Raw genomic sequence first — 14138 nt, forward strand, 5'->3', positions numbered from 1 at the left:
AATGATCATTAACTTTTCGTTAAAGAAGATCATGAATTTATCACTGCTGAAGTGAAAGCCATCCTATCTAGGAATCTTTGGGTTGTCCGAGAATATATAGCATGGCTTTTGATGATCCTTGGTTGGGGTCTGAGCAGATTATTTGTTGCGATTGCAAAAGTTATAAAATGGTGGTCCGATAGTCCAGGATGAAAAACATGAAGATCCACAATATTTATTCCACGGGACAAAACCAGGTCCAGAGTATGACTGTGGCAGGGAGTAGGTTTGTAAGCATGTTGGACAAAACCCAATGAGTCGATGATGGGCTCCGAAAGCCTTTTGGAGTGGGTCTGTGGACTTTTCCATGTGAATATTAAAGTCACTGAAAATGGGAATATTATCTGCCATGACTACAAGGTTCAATAGGAATTCAGGGAACTCAGTGAGGAACGCTGTATATGGCCCAGGAGACCTGTAAACAGTGCTATAAAAAGTTATTGATTAGGCTGCACATAATTCATCACTAGAAGCTCAAAAGATAAAAATGCAGTCATTTTGTTTTGTAAATTGAAATTTTCTATCGTAAATGTTAGCAACACCTCCGCCTTTGCGGGATGTGCGGGGGAAATGGTCACTAGTGCAGCCAGGAGGAAAGGCCTCATTTAACACAGTAAATTAATCAGGCTTAAGTCATGTTTCAGTCAGGCCAATCACATCAAGAATATGATCAGTGATTCGTTAATTGACTATAACTGCCTTGGAGGTGAGGGATCTTATATTAAGTAGCCCTATTTTGAGATGTGAGATATCACAATCTCTTTCAATAATGACAGGAATGGAGGAGGTATTTTTCCAGAGATTGCTAAAGCGAACACCGCCCTGTTTAGTTTTACCCAACCTAGATCGAGGCACAGACACAATCTCACTGGTGATAGCTGAGCTGACTACACTGACTGTGCTAGTGGCAGACTCCACTGAGCTGGCAGGCTGGCTAACAGCCCGCTGCCTGCCTGCACCGTGTCTCATTGTGGAGCTAGAGGAGTTAGAGCCCTGTCTATGTTCATAGATAAGATGAGAGCACTCCTCCAGCTAGGATGGAGACCGTCACTCCTCAGCAGGCCAGGCTTGGTCCTGTTTGTGGGTGAGTCCCAGAAAGAGGGCCAATTATCTACAAATTCTATATTTTGGGAGGGGCAGAAAACAATTTCAACCAGTGATTCAGTTGTGAGACTGCTGTAGAGCTCCTCACTCCCCGTAACTGGGAGGGGGCCAGAGACAATTACTCGATGCCGACACATCTTTCTAGCTGATTTACACGCTGAAACTATGTTGCACTTGGTGACCTCTGACTGTTTCATCCTAACATCGTTGGTACCGACGTGGATAACAATATCCCTATGTTCTCTACACTCTACAGTTTTAACTTTAGCCAGCACCAGCTTCAGATTATCCTTAACGTCGGTAGCCCTACCCCCTGGTAAACAGTGTATGATCGCTGAGTGATTATTTTTAAATCTAATACTACGGGTAATGGAGTCGCCAATGACTAGGGTGATCAATTGGTCAGTTATAATTGTGGGAGGCTTCGGCGTCTCAGACCCCGTAATGGGTGGAAGAGAGACCAGAGAAGACTCTGACTCGTTGCTTAATGGGGAGAACCGTTGAAAGTTTCTGTTTGCTGAATGAGCGACACCGGTTGAGCATTCCTACAGCATTTTCTTCCAGAAGCCATGACAAAATTGTCCGGCTGCGGGGACTGTGCCAGGGGATTTATACTACTATCTGTACTTATTGGTGGCACAGACGCTGTTTCATCCTTTCCTACACTTAAATGACCCTTGCTTAACGATTGCGTCTGAAGCTGGGTTTGCAGCATGGCTATCCTTGCTATAAGGTGATCGTTCTCCTGTATATTATGAGTACAGCGACTGCAATTAGATGGCATAAAGTTAATGTTACTACTTAGCTTCGGCTGTTGGAGATCGTGTAGAACCATAAAGCGTCCTGGGTAAAAAAGTTGAATGAAAAAAGTAGAGCGAGGGAAAAATACAACATAAAATGGTAATTAAAAAGTAAAAACCGTGAAGTTGGCAGGTAGCAGAGAAACGTTAGCAACAAACCGCACAGCAGCACAAAAACAAGTCTTAAAGTTGTGACTGGAATGAGGAGAGAGACGGGGAGGGGGAGACAGATGGGGGGAGGCACGGAGACAAAGGGAGATAGAGAGAGATGGGGAGGATGGAGACGGGTAGGAGAGAGAGACTGGGAGGGAGATGGGGATAGAGAGAGAGAGACGGGAGTGGAGGGAGATGGGGAGGGAGAGAGAGAGACGGGAGGGAGAGAAACAGGGAGGGGAGAAACAAGGAGAGGGAGACCGGGACGGATGGAGAGAGATGGGGAGGCAGAGAAAAAGTTTTAGCTTAGTGACCTTTCCTTTTCTGCATACTGCATTCCTTCTCTAAATTGATTATAATGTTAGGAGTTCAAACACCTCTCTGTCTGTTTGGCACACAAAGACGCTGACACTCACAAACTGCTAGACATAATCACAAACACACACAATCACACTTACCCCTGTGTCTGAGCAGGGAGAGAGTTCTGTCTGGTGCCATAGCAACCAATGCGGATATTCATCAGGAGGAAAGAGAAAGAGAGAGAAAAAGGAATTGGCAACGACAGAATGACAGGAACCTAATGAGTTAGAGAGGTGAGGAAGAAACAGAGAGAAAGACTAACAAAGACACACACACACACAGGAACGAGATGAAATGAAGAAATTGAGGGCATCTTAGGACACAGAGAAAGAGTGATAGAGCGAATGAGAGAGAGGCAGAGAGAGATGGGGAGAGAGGCAGAAAAAGAGAGAGAGAGAGAGGGCGGACCGAAGAGTAAGAGGAAACACAGAGATGAAAGAGCGACAGCGACAAAGGGAGGAAGGGAGGGAAAGAAACAGAGAGAGATAGAGAGGCTGCTCAGTCTCTCCTAGACACAGATTGTTTTTCCGTCCTCATGGCTGTGCTGTGCAGTAAACTACAGGCTACTGTGAACTCAGACACTGCATTATTAGTCTCACTCAGGCCTCGTTGTCCGCCATGACTGGGGGGTCTACTGCACCCTAATATACTGTACCTCTAGCCCCACTATTAGACTAGGGTAGGGTCTGACAATCAGACACTGCAGCAGCACTCTCAGTGTGCTTCACCCAGACCAGGTTCCATTTTCATAGAGTGTCTCAGACTATGAGTGCTGATCTAGGATCTGGTCCCCCTGTCCCATATAATCTTGTTTATTATAATCTGAAAGGGATTCCTGATCCCACATGTATATATCCTACATGCATCTATTGTAGTCTATCCATGAGAGACTAACACTACATCAACTGCACAATGTGGTCTGAGCAGTAATCTAAACCAGCTAGCCTTGCAACAAACAGACATGATACTATAGATATGCTTACAGTTGTGTTATTCTTGATTATGTAGTCCTATGCTTGAATCTGTTCTTCTGATTGTGTAAAATTCCCCTCTGGACCACCCTGTATCACCCATGGAATTATATATTACAACTCTAAAATTGACATAGGTGTCCTAGTAACATACATGAAAATCCATCCATCTGGGAAAGGAAGTCTTTATAGAGAAGGGAGGGATGAGACGTTTGAGTGCAGGTGAAGAGTTCATTCTAAAGTTATGATATTTAGAGGTGTTTGCTGAATGAGAGCTATATGTGATCTTTTGGAATATCTTAAAAGCGAGCTATATGTCTGAGGGGAGGATAGGACATAGTGAAAAGACACTGCCCTCTACTGGAGTTTGGCCCCTGAACATGTGAGAGGAGCGAGATGGGGAGGGGGAGACAGTTGGGAGAGGCAAAGAGACAGGGGAAAAAGAGGGAGGCTGGCAGGGAGATGGGAGGTAGACATAAAATGTAACTCACCACCTGGATTAGGTTTTATGTAGCAAAATGTGAAATGGTGTTTTTTACATTGGATAAAAGTAGAGACTCCGAGGGACAAAATGGTATGACATACACTGCATTTTTGAGGAGCAATGGGAAAGTTATTCTGCTTTGAAAGTTGATCAACTTGTAAACTCACTTTGGAGAAAATGGCCTTTGAATGTTTTGGTATCTAGTGAAGAGCTCCTCTTTATCTAAACCCATTCAGCAACGTTCACACCCTCTTAACTTCATGCAACGAGCAATCACGGATCCGGGATCCTATTTATAGCCTCAAGCTCATTAGCATAACGCAACGTTAACTATTCATGAGAATCGCAAATGAAATGAAATAAATATATTTGCTCTCAAGCTTAGACTTTTGTTAACAACACTGTCATCTCAGATTTTCAAAATATGCTTTTCAACCATAGCTAAACAAGCATTTGTGTAAGAGTATTGATAGCTAGCGTAGCATTTAGCATAGCATTTAGCGGGCAACATTTTCACAAAAAACAGAAAAGCATTCAAATAAAATCATTTACCTTTGAAGAACTTCGGATGTTTTCAATGAGGAGACTCTCAGTTAGATAGCAAATGCTCAGTTTTTCCTGAAAGATTCTTTGTGTAGGAGAAATCGCTCCGTTTTGTACATCACTTTTGGCTACCAAAAAAAACAGAAAATTCAGTCACCAAAACGCCAAACTTTTTTCCAAATTAACTCCATAATATCGACTGAAAAATGGCAAACGTTGTTTAGAATCAATCCTCAAGTTGTTTTTCACATATCTCTTCATTGATATATCGTTCGTGGAAGTCTGCTTTCTTCTCTGAATTACATGGAAAAATACTTGCAGCTGAGGTTTTTATGCACCAATTTTGACGCAGGACACCGGACGGACACCTGGTAAATGTGGTCTCTTTTGGTCAATCTTCCAATGATATGCCTACAAATACGTCACAATGCTGCAGACACCTTGGGGAAATGGCAGAAATTGTGGGCTCATTCCTGGCGTATTCACAGCCATATAAGGAGACATTGGAAAACAGCGCTTCAAAAATTTTGCTCATTTCCTGTTTGAAATTTCATCTTGGTTTCGCCTGTAGCATCAGTTCTGTGGCACTCACAGATAATATCTTTGCAGTTTTGGAAACGTCAGAGTGTTTTCTTTCCAAAGCTGTCAATTATATGCATAGTTGAGCATATTTTCGTGACAAAATATCTTGTTTAAAACGGGAACGTTTTTTTATCCAAAAATGAAATACTGCCCCTAGAGTTCAAAGAGGTTAAGCTTTAGTTCCACCCATCTCGTTTCGCTCTTAGAGCGTTCAGAGTGCCAGTGATTTGTTTACCTATGGATAACATGAAAACAGCCTAACCAGCTCTACTGACAACAATTTCATTACAATTTTTTTGCAGATGTCTACTGACACCGGTTGTATACTTTAGCTTAAGACATATAGCTAGCTAGGTAAACAATGAACCTAGCTTAGTAAACTACGTGTAAGATCACACACGTCACGTAACGTTAGCTAACGAGCCAGCCAGCTAACGTTAGCTCGGTAAACAACAGTGAACGTAGCGCCAAATCATTTCGTTAATGCCCTGCATGAATCTGCTGGGAGCTAACCAAACATGTTTAATGATAGCTAGCTAACATTAGGCTCTAACAGGCAAAGAAAACGGCTCTGGGATACAAATAATAATGTCATACACATAACTTTAGCGAGGGAGCCAGCCAGCTAACACTTGAGCTTGAAATGAAACCACTCTCTGTCAAAATTAGAAAAGTGTAATATCTGAATATGTAGCTAGCTAGACTATCTTCATCTATCTTCATGCATAATGGTGCATCTCCATCCTCACAGATGCCCTTAGTTTGAAGATGTAATCCGGAGACAGTTGTTCTCTCTATCTCTTTAGCTATCATAGCTATTTAGCTTCTCTGATTCCACTGATTGCAAAACTTGATCTTCCAGAAAGTGGAGAGAAACAAGTATGCAGCTCCACTACACAATACATAAAAAAAGCTGCATTCGGCAGGATTACCAACACAGACTGAGCGGCTCAAATAGACAGAAGCCTTCTATAGACCAATCCGAACTCTTCTCTCGGCACGTCCAGCAAACACTCATTATCTCAGCCAATCATGGCTAGTGGGAATGTTGCTGACTTTTTCTGTGGCTTAACCAATAAGGCTCATAATTGAACAATTTTATTCGTATTTACAGATGGCAGATGACAGATGGCAAAGTTCATGTTCCAGAAGGCATTTCTGCCAAAAAAAAAAACACATTTTGATAACAAACTGTTTTTTTTAATGTTCAAATGGCTCTCCTTCGAAGTCGTGACTTGCGACATATGCCTAGTTTCCTGAAATGGGTCACACACTGTGAAGATGCATTGTTTAACACATGCTGTGTTAAACAATGCATCTTCACAGTATGTTTAGCTAGCTAGCCAGGCAGTTTTAGTGGAATTATTCCTCGTAATTTGTTTTCATTAGCCACATCAACACTACCTATCAGAAGACACTACTATGACAACACCTAGTGTAGCCTCTAACCTCCCCACTTTGTCTTGTGCTCTGTAGGTGGCTGAGTCAACGTTTGTCTTATTAATGAGGACACGGAGATGGTCTATGTTCAGTGGTCTTTATGGTAAGTGTTCTCTCTCTGTTTTTCCTTACAGGCCGTGTGTATTGTAATTAGGGTTACAAAAGGAGGGTATATTACAGGAAAATGTCAAAGTTTACCAGTAAACTACCAGAATTGTGGTAACTTTCAAGAATTTTCTGGGATTTATCACAAGACATCTCGTGATCTTTTTGGGTACTTCAGATTATCACAGGTGTCTGTAATTAACTCTGGCCCTCTATGTGGCCTTATCACATGTATAATATATAAGATAATGCAATAAAACTACACAAAGAATAGATTAACAAAGTTGTAAAACATTATCCTAAATATAACCCATCACTTAGTGAATGTTATTGCTGTTTAATATGAGGGCTTCAGCATGAAATATCCTATATATTTGTATACACTTTGTTAACGGTTATGTCAGTATGTCTTTTTTGTAAATGTTCTGATGCCAAACTGGTGGCAGTTGTGAAAAAAGTCAAGAGTTTGAAAAGTTACAGAGTTCATTGAAAAGAATGCCATTGTTGATTGGATGATTTTCTCATTAATGATGCTATTTTATTTTTCAACCGCATGGTCTATCCACTAGAAACTCATGAACAATATGGACACTGTTGGGGAATAATCAGAATTAGTTGGCTAACATAGATAAGATGTTTTATATTCATTATATGCTTGTGAGTTACTTCTCATCAGAATATTTATTTTTGTCTAATACTGTTCGCCATTTGCAGTCATCTGTTCTCTGTCAGGACTAAGTTACTTGGGCCGCAGAGAGGGGAGAGGTCAAGCGTGTATCTCTGTGTCTCTGTGATCTTGTCAAGGAGGGGGCATTTGATATATGCCTGTTGATAGGTTTTGTTTTATGGTTCTGAGAGCGAGAAAATAACATGCTGTAAAGGATCTCAGTTGCAATGTGTAAGGACTCTCAAAGAATTCATTTATAGACACTGAATTGATCTGAGAGTCACAGGGTTATGATGGAGCTCATATAATAAAAGATGGACTTTATGATAACTCTGACTTGTGTGTGGTTTGCTCTCATGATTTGTAAATACAGGAAATTTCCACGACAACACATAGACAATGTACAAAAAGAAATCGTTTATATAAATCAAAATATTTGTTTAAGCTATTGAAATATAAAATTCCGATTCTATTGTAAGATTGCCAAAGATTAATTACCAAAATGAACGCAAATTCCAGTAACTTGAACGCAAATTACCACTGGTATTGCAACCCTAATTGTTCCCTAACAATTCTGGTCTGCAGGTGGCAGTCACACCCCCAATTCCTGCCGCTGTGACCTGTTTTAGTGTTGCATTCAGCACAACCAGCAGGTGTTGAACAATATCTCATCAGTTTCTATATCCCCCCATCCCCCTATCCCTACTCTACACATGATGCAGCATAATGTTGGATGCTCGAGACAAATGGCAAATGAAATAACAAATGGCAAAAGGGAGCGGTTTTATGGCACACACATGCATACGTGCATAAGCATGTACATTCAGGTGCTATGAATCATGCCATCCCCCTTCAGTCAGACAACCAGGGCTCTGAGTCACCTCACCATACAGGCCACACTGCAGCGTCAGAAGTATGTGTCTGTATGTGTCTGTATGTGTGCATTCGGAAAGTATTCAGACCCCTTCCCCTTTTCCACATTTTGTTACTTTACAGCCTTATTCTAAAATTGACTAAATACAAAAATGTTCCTCATCAATCTACACACCCCATAATGACAACGTGAAAACAGGTTTGTACAAATTTATAAAAAATTTAACACAGAAATCCCTTATTTACATAAGTAGTATTGCTATGAGACTCAAAATTGAGCTCAGGTGATTTGGAAAGGCACACACCTGTCTATATAAGGTCCCACAGTTGACAGTGCATGTCAAAAAAAAAACAATCAATGAGGTCAAAGGAATTGTCCGAAGAGGTTCGATACAGGATTGTGTTGAGGCACTGATCAGGGGAAGGGTACCAAAACATTTCTGCAGAATTGAAAGTCCCCAAGACCACAGTGGCCTTCATCATTCTTAATTGTAAGAATTTTGGAACCACCAAGACTCTTCCTAGAGCTGGCAGCCCGACCAAATTGGGGAGAAGTGCATTGGTCAGGGAGGTGACCAATAACCCGATGGTCACTCTGACAAAGCTCCAGAGTTCCTCTGTGGAGATGGGAGAACCTTTTAGAAGGACAACCATCTCTGCAACACTCCGCCAATCAGGCCTTTATGGTGGAGTGGCCAGACAGAAGCCACTCCATAGTAAAAGGAACATGACAGCTTGCCTGGAGTTTGCCTAAAGGCATCTAAAGGACTCTCGAACCATGAGGAACTAGATCATCTGGTCTGATGAAACTAATATTGAACTCTTTGGCCTGAATGCCAAGTGTCAGGAAACCTGGCACCATCCCTATGGTGAAGCATGTTGGTGGCAGCATCATTCTGTGGGGTTGTTCTTCAGTGGCAGGGACTGAGAGACTAGTCAGGATTGAGGGAAAGATGAAGGGACAAAATGCAGAGAGATCCTTGATGAAAACCTGCTCCAGAGCGCTCAGGACCCCAAACTGGGGCGAAGGTTCACCTTCCAACAGGACAATGACCACAAGCACACAGCCAACGCAGGATTGGCTTCAGGACAAAACAAATGAAATCAAAGTTGATTTTGTCACGTGCGCCGAATACAACAGGTGTAGACCTTACAGGGAAATGCTTACTTACAGGCTAACCAATAGTGCAAAAAGGTTATAGGTGAACAATAGGTAAGTAAAGAATTAAAACAACAGTAAAAAGACAGGCCATATACAGTAGCGAGGCTATAAAAGTAGCGAGGCTACATACAGACAACGGTTAGTCAGGCTGATTGAGGTAGTATATACATGTAGATATGGTTAAAGTGACTAGAAATATACAATGAACAGAGAGTAAAAGTAGCGTAAAAGAGGGGTTGGCGGGTGGTGGGTGCTGATAGCCCAGTTAGCCAATGTGCGGGAGCACTGGTTGGCCAGCCCAATTGAGGTAGTATGTACATGAATGTATAGTTAAAGTGACTATGCATATGTAATAAACAGAGATTAGGAGGAGCGTAAAAAATAGGGGTTGGGGGGGGCACACAATGCAAGTAGTCCGGGTAGCAATTTGATTACCTGTTCAGGAGTCTTGAGGCTTGGGGGTAAAAACTGTTGAGAAGCCTTTTTGTCCTAGACTTGGCACTCCGGTTCCTCTTGCCATGCGGTAGTAGAGAGAACAGTCTATGGCTGGGGTGGCTGGGGTCTTTGACAATTTTTAGGGCCTTCCTCAGACACTGCCTGGTGTAGAGGTCCTAGATGGCAGGCAGCTTAGCTCCAGTGATGTACTGGGCTGTACACACTACCCTCTGTAGTGCCTTGGGGACAGAGGCCGAGCAATTGCCATATCAGGTAGTGATGCAACCAGGCAGGATGGTTTCGATGTTGCAGCTGTAGAACCTTTTGAGGATCTCAGGACCCATGCCAAATCTTTTTAGTTTCCTGGGGGGGAATACTATCTTGGTGTGTTTGGACCGTTTTAGTTTGTTGTTGATGTGGACACCAAGGAACTTGAAGCTCTCAACCTGCTCCACTACAGCCCCTTTGATGAGAATGGGGGCATGCTCAGTCCTCCTTTTCCTGTAGTCCACAATCATCTCCTTGGTCTTGGCTACGTTGAGGGATAGGTTGTTATTCTGGCACCACACGGCCAGGTCTCTGACCTCCTCACTATATGCTGTCTCGTCGTTGTCTGTGATCAGGCTATTGTGTCATCTTCAAACTTAATGATGGTGTTGGAGTCATGCCTGGCCATGCAGTCGTGGGTGTACAGGGAGTACAGGAGGGGACTGAGCACGCACCCCTGTGGAGCTCCAGTGTTGAGGATCAGCGTGGCAGATGTGTTGCTACCTACCCTCACCACCTGGGGGCGGCCCGTCAGGAAGTCCAGGATCCAGTTGCAGAGGGAGGTGTTTAGTCCCAGGATCCTTAGCTTAGAGATGAGCTTTGTGGGTACAATAGTGTTGAACGCGGAGCTGTAGTCAATGAATAGCATTCTCACATAAGTGTTCCTTTTGTCTCTGAATGTCTTTAAGTGGCCCAGCCAGAGTCCGGACTTGAACCCGATCGAACATCTATGGAGAGACCTTGAAATAGCTGTGCAGCGACGATCTCCATCCAACCTGACAGAGCTTGAGAGGATCTGCTGAGAAGAATGGGAGAAACTCCCCAAATACAGGTGTGCCAAGCTTATAGAGTCATACCCAAGAAGACTCGAGGTTGTAATCACTGCCAACAGTGCTTCAACAAAGTACCGATTAGAGGGTCTGAAAACTTATTTTAATGTCAGATTATTATACATTTTTTTAAATGGCTAAAATTGATAAAAATCTGTTTTTGCTTTGTCATTATGGGATATTGTGTGTGGATTTATGGAGAAAACAAACAATTTAATCAATTTCAGAATAAGGCTGTAAAGTAACACAATGTGGAAAAGCCAAGAAGCCTGAATACTTCCCGTGTGTGTGTGTGTGTGTGTGTGTGTGTGTGTGTGTGTGTGTGTGTGTGTGTGTGTGTGTGTGTGTGTGTGTGTGTGTGTGTGTGTGTGTGTGTGTGTGTGTGTGTGTGTGTGTGTGTGTGAGTGCGCCAACGATGATGGAACACAGCACCACCCCAGTGATACATACCTTCTGAAGAATGAACAGAGCCTCAAATTTAGATGTGTCTCAAAATGATGACAAAATATGCACAAGTCACTAAAAACTATGTCGGCTCTGAGTGTTAGAGGGAGTGAAGATTTCATGAGACAGATCATGACTCAGACGTATAAAACCACCACTCTCCTCCTCCCCCTTCCTCCTCTTGGCTATGTCAGACCTCAATTGAAGTTAATGTGGGACTGGGAGGGTCTGAGCCAGAGCAATGGTTGGGCCTGTCCTGCCCTGCTGCCTGGAGCTCTCCTTCTCTGGTACAGACAGAGGGGCACAGCCCATCTCGTCAACCAGCCTGCCCTCCCGCACACCCTGCCAGCCAGACCAGCCCTCCCCAAACAGGGAGGACAGCAGCAGCCAATAGCACCTCTCCGCCAGCCAGTGTTAGAGTGGTTCGAGACAGGCATTCAGCCAATCAGATTGCACTGCAGCAAGGAATGCAGCGGCACTAACAAACAAACAGAGAGAGAGAGGGAGCGATAGAGAAAGAACAAATGATGATAGAACGAAAGAGAAAACATATCACACAGACAAAGAAAAACTCTGGTAAAATATGTCGCTGACCTTTTCGTGAAATGCTTACTTACAAGCCCATTAATCAACAATTCAATCTTAATAAAATAGAGTTAAGACAATATTGATGAAATAAATTCAAGTTTTTTAAAAAGTAACACAATAAAATAACAATAACGAGGCTTTTAACAAGGGGCACCGGTACCGAGTCAGTGTGCGGGGGTACAGGTTAGTAATTTAGGTAATTTGTACATGTATGTAGGGATTAAGTGACTTTGCCCCATGGCAAAATGCATTTAATCTATTTTAGAATAAGGCTGTAACGTAAACAAAATGTGGAAAAAGGGAAGGGGTCTGAATTATTTACAAATGCACTGTATATGTATGATCTGGGCCGATTCCGGCTGAGAGTTGGGGCACTCGGCTGAGAGTCAGACTCGGCCGACGTCATGTGGCCTGAGTCTGGACCGCCTTCAGCAGTATTACTTATGGCTACGATGCGGGGAATGAGCTCGGGCCGATTCAGGTGTGAGTCATCTGTCCCAAATGTATTACTTGGGGCTCGGGCAGATTGGGGCTACTCTATGGCAGATGATTACACGAGCTGCTTTATATAGTTAACATTTCATTATTTATTTTTCCATATTTTCTCAATGTTTCTGTGAACAAAAAATAAATGTTACATTTAAATGAAATTCTTTAAGAGTCCTGTGTCGTATTTTAGTATTTTTATACTTTTGTGCAAGGCAATTGATAAGCATGAAAAACTTTGTGGATGGAACTTCACGAGTGGCGCAGCGGTCTAAGACACTGCATCACAGTACAAACTGCGGTTCTACAGATGCTGGTTCGAGACCCGTGCCGGCTGCGACCGGAAGATACATAAGGCGACGCACAATTGGCCCAGGGTCATCCAAGTTAGGGGAGGGTTTGGCCGGCCGGGATGTCCTTGTCCCATCACGCTGTAGTGACTTCTGTGGCGGGCCAGGCGCATGCACACGGCCAGCAGGTGTATGGTGTTTCCTCCATCACAAAATGTATTAATTTGTGGATGGGTATAATTTTTATGTATAAAATGTATAATAGTAATTTTAAAATTACTAAATTGGGTCATTTCATATACAGTTATTTAAATATACATCGGGCCGCATCTGGGGGATTCTGGTACACTGAAACGAGTTGATGTACTCGGGCCGATTCTGGGCAGTCATTCATTTTGATTGCGGGCCGAGTAATTCAAGTCAAACACCCGATTTCGGGCCAATTCTATCAGTTCTGGCCCCCTGGAAGAGGGATTCCTCATTGCTAGCTGGGTAGCTAATACTGAAGATCAATGGAAGAATAGACTTAGCTATAATGTTAGCTAGCCATCTAAAAACTTGTGTAGCTAGATACCGTTATTAGGAAACTAGAGAGTGGCTCGGTTTCAGTTTTGCGTCACAGCTCGGTCCATGGAACATATAGATTTCCAATGAGGACATGTTAAATTTCTCACTTTGAGTTAGACAAGATTGGGATTACAGATCATACAGTCTATCTTTTTCAGTTTCTCCTTCAACAAAAAATTAACTATTAGCCTGTTAGTGTAACGGCGTTCTTCGTTTGTCGAAAGAGAGTCGGACCGAAATGCAGCGTGTTGGTTGCTCATGTTTTTTAATGAATGAATAAACAGAACTATACATGAAATAACTAAATAAATACAAAAACAACAAAACGGAACGTGAAACCTAATTACAGCCTATCTGGTGAAACTACACAGAGACAGGAACAATCACCCACGAAATACAAAGTGAAACCCAGGCTACCTAAATACGGTTCCCAATCAGAGACAACGAGAATCACCTGACTGATTGAGAACCGCCTCAGGCAGCCAAACCTATGCAACACCCCTACTCAGCCACAATCCCAATAACAAAAAACAAAAAACCACTACGAAATACAACAAACATAAATCCATGTCACACCCTGGCCTGACCAACTAATTAACTAAAACACAAAATACTAAGACCAAGGCGTGACAGTTAGCCCTCGTGTAATTTAGTTAGCTTAGCTTCATTCTTTTTCATTACATTAACAACACCTTTCTCACATATTCAAGTGGTCACTGTTTACAATTTAGTGGATTTACTTAAATTATTTTATTGCCCACTCTCTAGTTGTATAGTCAGTATTAGCTACTCTTAGGCCATATCTCCAATATTATTTGGAGTCTCATCACAAAATTATACATGTACAGTGCATTCGGAAAGTATTCAGACGCCTTGTTATTTTATTGTGTAATATTTTCTTAACCCTATTTTCTTAAAACTGCAGTGTTGGTGAAGGACTTTTAAGTA

The 14138-nt window shown here is 42.5% G+C and overlaps 1 long non-coding RNA gene across 1 annotated transcript in view; it reads left to right on the forward strand.

The window, feature by feature from the left end:
• LOC135508763 (uncharacterized) overlaps nucleotides 1-10783 on the forward strand; it is a 56446-nt gene extending 45663 nt beyond the window's left edge. The window contains exons 2-3 of the long non-coding RNA XR_010450856.1: nucleotides 6513-6579; nucleotides 10675-10783. This is a non-coding gene — a long non-coding RNA (uncharacterized LOC135508763). The remainder of the gene's footprint in view (nucleotides 1-6512; nucleotides 6580-10674) is intronic.
• The last annotated feature ends 3355 nt before the right edge of the window (nucleotides 10784-14138 follow it).

Source organism: Oncorhynchus masou, chromosome 22 (genome assembly GCF_036934945.1).
Source record: "Oncorhynchus masou masou isolate Uvic2021 chromosome 22, UVic_Omas_1.1, whole genome shotgun sequence".
Taxonomy (NCBI): Eukaryota; Metazoa; Chordata; class Actinopteri; order Salmoniformes; family Salmonidae; genus Oncorhynchus; species Oncorhynchus masou.